The 10,356-nt window shown below is 43.7% G+C and overlaps 1 non-coding gene across 1 annotated transcript; it reads right to left on the minus strand.

Annotated features, from left to right (window-relative positions):
* Window positions 1–677: 677 nt before the first annotated feature.
* On the minus strand, window positions 678–751 carry Trnat-ugu (transfer RNA threonine (anticodon UGU)). Its single transcript has one exon. It is a non-coding gene; the product is annotated as a tRNA-Thr (tRNA).
* Window positions 752–10,356: the final 9,605 nt, after the last annotated feature.

Below are 10,356 nucleotides of genomic sequence, written 5' to 3' on the forward strand. Positions count from 1 at the left end.
TCCAAAGTTTTCAGTTGTTTGCTGGACGTATTCCAATCTCTGTTTCCCTCTATCATTTTTACCCTCTACGCCCTCTCTAGTAGCATGGAAGATATTCTCTGTTGTCTTAACAGACGTCCAATCATCCAGCCCGCTCTCCTTGTCAGTATTTCCCGTACGTTCCATTCCTCACTGATTCTCCAGAGAACCTCCTCATTCATTATCAGCCCATCTAACTTTCTACACTGTTCTCTAGCACCACATCTGAAATTCATCTGTTCTCTTTTTTCCGGTTTTCCCACCGTCCATGTTTCACTACCACACAATGCTGTGCTTCAGACACAAATTCCGAGAAATGTTTTCCTCAAATTGACGCCTGTCTTTGATACTAGTTAACCTACTTTGGCCAGAAACCCTTTTTTCCAGTGGTGGTCTACTTTTTACGTCTTCCTTGCTCCGCACGTTATGTGTCATTTTGCCGCCTGGGTAGCAAAATGTCTTAACGTCATCTGCTTCGTTCAGTTTCTCACTGTTCTCATTTCTGCTACTTCTCATTACTTTCACCCTTCTTTCGAATACGTCAGAAAGAACAGACACCATTGATAATCTGCAGCCGTCTAGAACGACATCATAATTATATTAATACCGTCAGCTGCGCACGGCGATGATATATATCAACGGGGACAGGTGAAAATGTGTGCCCCGACCGGGACTCGAACCCGGGATCTCCTGCTTACATGGCAAACGCTCTATCCATCTGAGCCACCGAGGACACAGATGAATAGCGCGACTGCTCAGACTATCTCGCACACGCCTCCCGCGAGATTCACATTCTCACCTTGTATGTCCACACACTACATTCGTAGTGTCCCACCCCAACACACTCATTACTCGTGGAAGACATTCTTACCAAGTCCCGTAAGAGTTCGGGGAATATGTGCGCATCCTCACAGAAGAAGAAGGTCATGGCCGGTATCACCAGAACTATACAGAGTGAGTCACCTAAAGATACCGCTGGATATATTTAGTAAACCACATCAAATACTGACGAACCGATTCCACAAACCGAACGTGAGGAGAGGGGCTAGTGTAATTGTTTAACAGAAACCATACAAAAATGCACGGAAATATGTTTTTTAACACAAACCTACGTTTTTTAAAGTGAAACCCCGTTAGTTTTGTTAGCACATCTGAACATATAAACAAATACGTAATCAGTGCCGTTTGTTGCATTGTAAAATGTTAATTACATCCGGAGATAGTGTAAACTATAGTTGACGCTTGAGTACAACTCCTCCGCTTTTCGATCGTGTGTATCGGAGAGCACCGAATTACGTAGGGATCCAAAGAAAGCGGTGATGGATTTTAGGTACAGAAGAGACTGGAACAGCACATTACGTCCACATGCTAACACCTTTTTATTGGTCTTTTTCAATGACGCAGATGTACAGTACCATGATGGGCGTGGTACACGTACACACGTGGTTTCCGTTTTCAATTACGGAGTGGAATAGAGTGTGTCCCGACATGTCAGGCCAATAGATGTTCAATGTGGTGGCCATCATTTGCTGCACACAATTACAATCTCTGACGTAATGAATGTCGTACACGCCGCAGTACATCTGGTGTAATGTCGCCGCAGGCTGCCACAATACGTTGTTTCATATCCTCTGGGGTTGTAGGCACATCACGGTACACATTCTCCTTTAACGTACCCTACAGAAAGAAGTCCAGAGGTGTAAGATCAGGAGAACGGGCTGGCCAGTTTATGCGTCCTCCACGTCCTATGAAACGTTCGTCGAACATCCTGTCAAGGGTCAGCCTAGTGTTAATTACGGGATGTGCAGGTGCACCATCATGCTGATACCACATACGTCGACGCGTTTCCGGTGGGACATTTTCGAGCAACGTTGGCAGATCATTCTGTTGAAACGGGATATATGTTGCAGTGCTCTCCGATACACACAATCGAACAGCGGAGGAGTGGTACTCAAGCGCCAACTTTAGGTTACAATATCTCCGGATGTAATTGACGTTTTACAATGCAACAAACGGCACTGATTACGTATTTGTTTATATGTTCAGATGTGCTAACAAAACTAATGTGGTTCCATTTAAAAAACGTAGATTTGTGTTAAAAAACATACTTCCGTTCATTTTTGTATGGTTTGTATTAAACAATTACACTAGCCCCTCTCCTCACGTTCGGTCTGTGGAATCGGTTCGTCAGTATTTGATGTGGCTTACGAAATATATCTAGCGATAACGTTAGATGACTCACCCTGTACACTTATATGGATATGTTGTCTGTTCTTTCAGACATATCCAAGTCCCGGGGCACACATTTTCACCTGTCCCCGTCGATCTATATCAACGTCCGTGCGCACCTGACGGTATTATTATAATTCTAATTTCGTTCTTCGATTTACTCTCAATCTATATTCTGTAATCATTAAACTGTTCATACCAACAGGTAATTCTTCTTCACTATCAGTGAGGCTAGCAGCGTCATCAGCGAATCTTATCATCGATATCCTATCACCTTGAGTTTTAATTTCATTGATGAACCTTCCTGTTATTTCCGACATTCTTCTCCAATGTACAGATCGAACAGTAGGTGCGAAAGACTACACCCCTGTCTTACACGCTTTTTAATCCGAGCTCTTCGTCCTTGGTCCTCCGCCTTCCTTGTTCCCTCCTGTTTAATGTACGTATTGTATGTTACCCTCCTTCCCATCTACATCTACATCTACATCTACATGACTACTCTGCAATTCACATTTAAGTGCTTGGCAGAGGGTTCATCGAACCACAATCATACTATCTCTCTACTATTCCACTCCCGAACAGCGAGCGGGAAAAACGAACACCTAAACCTTTCTGTTCGAGCTCTGATTTCTCTTATTTTATTTTGATGATCATTCCTACCTATGTAGGTTGGGCTCAACAAAATATTTTCGCATTCGGAAGAGAAAGTTGGTGACTGAAATTTCGTAAAAAGGTCTCGCCGCGACGAAAAACGTCTATGCTGTAATGACTTCCATCCCAACTCGTGTATCATATCTGCCACACTCTCTCCCCTATAACACGATAATACAAAACGAGCTGCCCTTCTTTGCACCCTCTCGATGTCCTCCGTCAATCCCACCTGGTAAGGATCCCACACCGCGCAGCAATATTCTAACAGAGGACGAACGAGTGTAGTGTAAGCTGTCTCTTTAGTGGACTTGTTGCATCTTCTAAGTGTCCTGCCAATGAAACGCAACCTTTGGCTCGCCTTCCCGACAATATTATCTATGTGGTCCTTCCAACTGAAGTTGTTTGTAATTTTAACACCCAGGTACTTAGTTGAATTGACAGCCTTGAGAATTGTACTATTTATCGAGTAATCGAATTCCAACGGATTTCTTTTGGAACTCATGTGGATCATCTCACACTTTTCGTTATTTAGCGTCAACTGTCACCTGACACACCATACAGCAATCTTTTCTAAATCGCTTTGCAGCTGATACTGGTCTTCGGATGACCTTACTAGACGGTAAATTACAGCATCATCTGCGAACAACCTAAGAGAACTGCTCAGATTGTCACCCAGGTCATTTATATAGATCAGGAACAGTAGAGGTCCCAGGACGCTTCCCTGGGGAACACCTGATATCACTTCAGTTTTACTCGATGATTTGCCGTCTATTACTACGAACTGCGACCTTCCTGACAGGAAATCCCGAATCCAGTCGCACAACTGAGACGATACCCCATAGCTCCGCAGCTTGATTAGAAGTCGCTTGTGAGGAACGGTGTCAAAAGCTTTCCGGAAATCTAGAAATACGGAATCAACTTGAGATCCCCTGTCGATAGCGGCCATTACTTCGTGCGAATAAAGAGCTAGCTGCGTTGCACAAGAGCGATGTTTTCTGAAGCCATGCTGATTACGTGTCAATAGATCGTTCCCTTCGAGGTGATTCATAATGTTTGAATACAGTATATGCTCCAAAACCCTACTGCAAACCGACGTCAATGATATAGGTCTGTAGTTAAATGGATTACTCCTACTACCCTTCTTGAACACTGGTGCGACCTGCGCAATTTTCCAATCTGTAGGTACAGATCTATCGGTGAGCGAGCGGTTGTATATGAGTGCTAAGTAGGGAGCTATAGTATCAGCGTAATCTGAAAGGAACCTAATCGGTATACAATCTGGACCTGAAGACTTGCCCGTATCAAGCGATTTGAGTTGCTTCGCAACCCCTAAGGTATCTACTTCTAAGAAACTCATGCTAGCAGATGTTCGTGTTTCAAATTCTGGAATATTCCATTCGTCTTCCCTGGTGAAGGAATTTCGGAAAACTGCGTTCAATAACTCCGCTTTAGCGGCGCAGTCGTCGATAACAGTACCATCGGCACTGCGCAGCGAAGGTATTGACTGCGTCTTGCCGCTTGTGTACTTTACATACGACCAGAATTTCTTCGGATTTTCTACCAAATTTCGAGACAATGTTTCGTTGTGGAACCTATTAAAGGCGTCTCGCATCGAAGTACGTGCCAAATTTCGCGCGTCTGTAAATTTTAGCCCATCTTCAGGATATCGCGTTCTTCTGAACTTCGCATGCTTTTTCCGTTGCCTCTGCAACAGCGTTCGGACCTTTTTTGTGTACCACGGGGGATCCGTTCCATCTCTTACCAATTTATGAGGTATGAATATCTCAATTGCTGTTGCTACTATATCTTTGAATTTGAGCCACGTCTCGTCTACATTCGCATAGTCAGTTCGGAAGGAATGGAAATTGTCTTTTAGGAAGGCTTCTAGTGGTACTTTATCCGCTTTTTTAAATAAAATTATTTTGCGTTTGTTTCTGATGGATTTGGAAGAAATGGTATTGAGCCTAGCTACAATGACCTTGTGATCACTAATCCCTGTATCAGTCATGATGCTCTCTATCAGCTCTGGATTGTTTGTGGCCAAGAGGTCAAGTGTGTTTTCGCAACCATTTACAATTCGCGTGGGTTCGTGGACTAACTGCTCTAAATAATTTTCGGAGAATGCATTTAGGACAATCTCGGAAGACGTTTTGTGCCTACCACCGGTTTTGAACAAGTATTTTTGCCAACATACCGAGGGTAGGTTGAAGTCCTCACCAATTATAACCGTATGAGTGGGGTATTTATTTGTTACGAGACTCAAACTTTCTCTGAACTGTTCCGCAACTGTATCATCGGAGTCTGGGGGTCGGTGGAAGGAGCCAATTATTAACTTAATTCGGCTGTTAAGTATAACCTCCACCCACACCAATTCGCACACAGTATCTACTTCGACTTCACTACAAGATAAACCACTACTGACAGACACCAACACTCCACCACCAATTCTGCCTAATCTATCTTTCCTGAACACCGTCTGAGACTTCGTAAAAATTTCTGCAGAACTTATTTCAGGCTTTAGCCAGCTTTCTGTACCTATAACGATATCAGCTTCTGTGCTTTCAATTAGCGCTTGAAGCCGTTCCTGGTAGCTTATCCCTATTTCTCTGAAAATTTCCGCAAGTTTGTATTGTTGAATGGTTTTTCCAGGTCGACAAATTCTACGAACGGGTCTTGATGCGAGTATTTTCTTTAGTCTTGCTTCCAACTTCAGAATTCCCTCTCTGCTGACTTTACCTTTCCTAAAGCCAAACAGATCACCATCTAGCACATCTTCACTTTCTTTTCCATTCTTCTGTATATTATTCTTGGCAGTAACTTGGATGCCTCAGCTGTTAAGCTAATTGACCAATAAATCTCGCACTTGTCAGCCCTTGTAATCTTCTGAACTGCATAGATGAATTTTTTCCGAAAGTCGGATGCTATATCGAAACAGACCCATACATTCTATTCACCAATGCGAATTGTGCGAGATAATTGTTTTATTCCCATTTTCCTCACTGATTTGAGAAATTCTGATTTAATGTTGTCTATACCTCCTGCCCTATTTGATCTTAAGTCTTCCAAAACTCTTTTAAATTTTAACATCAATACTGGATTCTCCATTTCTATCCTATAGACTCCTGTTTCTCCTTCTATCACGTTATCACACAAATCTTCCCCCTCACAGAAGCCTTCAGTGCACTCTTTCCACCTACTCACTCTGTCCTCTACGTCTAATAGCGGAATTCCCACTGCGCTCTTAATGTTACTGGTCTTGGTGTTAATTTCGTCCAACGTTGATTTTTCTTTTCTATAGTCTCACTTGCTGCTCCCAACCATCACTTCTTTTTAGATTTCTTCATATTTTTCAATTTCTGTATTCCTGAATTTCGCTCTACCTTTTTGTAATTCCTTCTCTCGTCGATCGGCGGAAAAATTTCTTCTGGTACCTATGGTTTTTCGCAATTACTTCCTTTGTACTTATGGTTTCCTTTCCAATAACTGTGATTGCCCTTTTTCAACTTCACTTCTCTTAGAGCCATTCCTTTTCGCGGTACCTATAACCTCAGAGAACTTCAAGCATATCTCTTCATTCATTAGTACTCTAGTATCCCACTCCTTAGCGCATTGATTACTTCTAATTAGTCTCTAAACTTCAGCCTACTTTTCATCAAGACTTGAGTATGATCTGAGTCTACATCTGGCCCTGAGTACATCTTACAATACAGTATCTGATTTTGGAGTCTCCGCCTGACCATGATGTAATCTAACTGAAATCTTCCGGTTATCTTTTCCACGTATACCTCCTCCTCTTGTGGTTCTTGAACAGAGTATTCGCTATTACTACAAGAAATTTACTGCAGAACTACATTAGTTTTTCTCCTCTCTCATTCCTTGTACCACGCCCATATTCTCTCGAAACCATTTCTTCTACTCCTTCCCCGCGACCATATCCCCGTCTCCTATTACTATTAGATTTTCATCTCCCTTTGTATACTGAATTACGCATTCAGTATCTTTTTTTCTCTCTCTTCACCTTCGTGTTTCGACGTCGACATGTATACCTGAACTATCGTTGTTGGTGTAGGTTTGCTTTCGATTCTGGTGAGAACAACTATATCACCGAACTGTTCACAATAAGACACAATCTGCCATACCTTCCCATTCATAACGAATTTTACTTCTGATATGCAGAACATTAGAGCGATCCATTCTTGAGTACTACTCAAGTGTTTGAGGCCTCGTCAGTTCGGATAAAAGGCAGACATCGAAGCAATTAAAGACATCGAAGCAATTCAGAGATGTGCTGATAGATTTGTTGCCGGCATGTTCTATCAACATACAAGTTTTTCGGTGATGCTACTGAACTCAAATGGAATGTCTCGATGGAAAAAGACGTTCTTTTCTCAAAACACGGTTGAGGAAGTTTAGAGACTCGCCCTTTGCGTCTCACTGTAGGAAGATTCTACTCACACTAAAACAAATTTCCTGTGAGGGCGGCATAGACAAGATATGAGAAATATGGACTCGTACGTAAGAATGTAGCAAATCATTTTCCTTCCCTCCTTTTGCCAGTGGAAGGTGAAAATGAAAGAAGTGCTAGTAGTTATCCTCTGCCATACACCGTATCGTGATTTGCAGAGTATGTATGTAGGCATGAATGTTGGATGAAACCACCGTATAACTAATAACAAACCTTAACCAAATGGCAGCACATAACAGCTAATAGTAAATTACGTGAGCACTCGCTAATTTGGGAAACTTTCATACAAAGTAGCAAAGCTTTACGTTAATAATAAAATTTTTTCATACTCCGGCTATCCCTGCCGGATACCTTCCTTGTCACATCGCAGTGTTTTTAGTTGGCTGCTCTGCAGGCAAGGCAGTGAGTGACATGTCAGCGACTGTTCAACAGAGATCACCCTCTACGGAGGAACTACACTCCTGGAAATGGACAAAAGAACACACTGAAACCGGTGTGTCAGACCCACCATACTTGCTCCGGACACTGCGAGAGGGCTGTACAAGCAATGATCACACGCACGGCACAGCGAACACCCCAGGAACCGCGGTGTTGGCCGTCGAATGGCGCTAGCTGCGCAGCATTTGTGCACCGCCGCCGTCAGTGTCAGCCAGTTTGCCGTGTCATACGGAGCTCCATCGCAGTCTTTAACACTGGTAGCATGCCGCGACAGCGTGGACGTGAACCGTATGTGCAGTTGACGGACTTTGAGCGAGGGCGTATAGTGGGCATGCGGGAGGCTGGGTGGACGTACCGCCGAATTGCTCAATAAGTGGGGTGTGAGGTCTCCACAGTACATCGATGTTGTCGCCAGTGGTCGGCGGAAGGTGCACGTGCCCGTCGACCTGGGACCGGACCGCAGCGACGCACGGATGCACGCCAAGACCGTAGGATCCTACGCAGTGCCGTAGGGGAACGCACCGCCACTTCCCAGCAAATTAGGGACACTGTTGCTCCTGGGGTATCGGCGAGGACCATTCGCAACCGTCTCCATGAAGCTGGGCTACGGTCCCGCACACCGTTAGGCCGTCTTCCGCTCACGCCCCAACATCGTGCAGCCCGCCTCCAGTGGTGTCGCGACAGGCGTGAATGGAGGGACGAATGGAGACGTGTCGTCTTCAGCGATGAGAGTCGCTTCTGCCTTGGTGCCAATGATGGTCGTATGCGTGTTTGGCGCCGTGCAGGTGAGCACCACAATCAGGACTGCATACGACCGAGGTACACAGGGCCAACACCCGGCATCATGGTGTGGGGAGCGATCTCCTACACTGGCCGTACACCTCTGGTGATCGTCAAGGGGACACTGAATAGTGCACGGTACATCCAAACCGTCATCGAACCCATCGTTCTACCATTCCTAGACCGGCAAGGGAACTTGCTGTTCCAACAGGACAATGCACGTCCGCATGTATCCCGTGGCACCCAACGTGCTCTAGAAGGTGTAAGTCAACTACCCTGGCCAGCAAGATCTCCGGATCTGTCCCCCATTGAGCATGTTTGGGACTGGATGAATCGTCGTCTCACGCGGTCTGCACGTCCAGCACGAACGCTGGTCCAACTGAGGCGCCAGGTGGAAATGGTATGGCAAGCCGTTCCACAGGACTACATCCAGCATCTCTACGATCGTCTCCATGGGAGAATAGCAGCCTACATTGCTGCGAAAGGTGGATATACACTGTACTAGTGCCGACATTGTGCATGCTCTGTTGCCTGTGTCTATGTGCCTGTGGTTCTGTCAGTGTGATCATGTGATGTATCTGACCCCAGGAATGTGTCAATAAAGTTTCCCCTTCCTGGGACAATGAATTCACGGTGTTCGTATTTCAATTTCCAGGAGTGTACTTTGCAACACCTACAGTAGACACCACCCACGAACGACGATGACGTCATCCGGGCAACAGAACCAATGGGCGACGGGCTCCTTATCTCCGACAGCATGTAAGTCCCCCTTTAGATAACCGGCTTGTGCGAAAATATGTTTGACCGTGGTCGCGTGTCCTAACATACAGTAAAATTTGGCAAGTCTATCGTTTCCGAAGGAAAACGTAACTCGTATTAGTGACGGAGAGATTTATAAGCTGTCTCTGAGTACAACTTAATCTGCTTACTGTACTTGAAGTTAAATTTTGTTTATTTATCAAAAATTGTGCAACCATTCACGACTTATTCCAATGAAAAGGTGTATCATGGGACTCGGGATACAAACCAGTAAAGTTTACTAATACTTTTGGAATAAATTACAAAACTGTCGCCAGGCCAATTGGGCACTCTGTTCACTAAGTAATTAAAATTGCGAACAGCAATGTGGAAGGAATAATTTGAATTCGTGCAACAATAGAAGGCTACACACTCTTTTGCAAGAACGAAACACATCATAATAAAGAGAAAGAGTTTGAGTTACTACTACACCCGTCATTAAACTCAATGAAAGTAATGTGGAATAAATAAATCTCACGCTGACTAACTAGAGTCTCTCTAATGTTGCTTAACATCAATTATGGCAGTCACTCACTTTTGCTATCTTGGTAACTGGCAATGAAACACGAAAAAAGCTTAAGATGACTTTAGAACTATTGAAATAAAAAAACTGTCGCTTAATATCAACACAACTACAAAGCCAAACGGATCAAGGAAAAAAATAGTATCACAAGTTTACGTAAAATTAACAAGTAAGAATAATTATTTTCTTTCAAACAAAATCTTTACATTCAAGTGGGAGGAATTAATTTGCTTCCAGACAATTCAATTTATTTTTGATCTGCAAGAATAACTTTGCCTCTAAGTAATATTTATCTCAACTGTGAAGTTGCTGAGGTGCGTAAAATTACTTTGAATTCTGTTTTCAAGATTATTTAAAAATATAAAAACGAAATGGTACTACAATTAATTCTGATATATTTCTTTACATACAGCCGACACTCAAATTGTTTCAATGAGAGGAGGGACATGGGAAC

The sequence above is a fragment of the Schistocerca gregaria genome, chromosome 2 (genome assembly GCF_023897955.1).
Source record: "Schistocerca gregaria isolate iqSchGreg1 chromosome 2, iqSchGreg1.2, whole genome shotgun sequence".
In the NCBI taxonomy this organism is placed as follows: domain Eukaryota; kingdom Metazoa; phylum Arthropoda; class Insecta; order Orthoptera; family Acrididae; genus Schistocerca; species Schistocerca gregaria.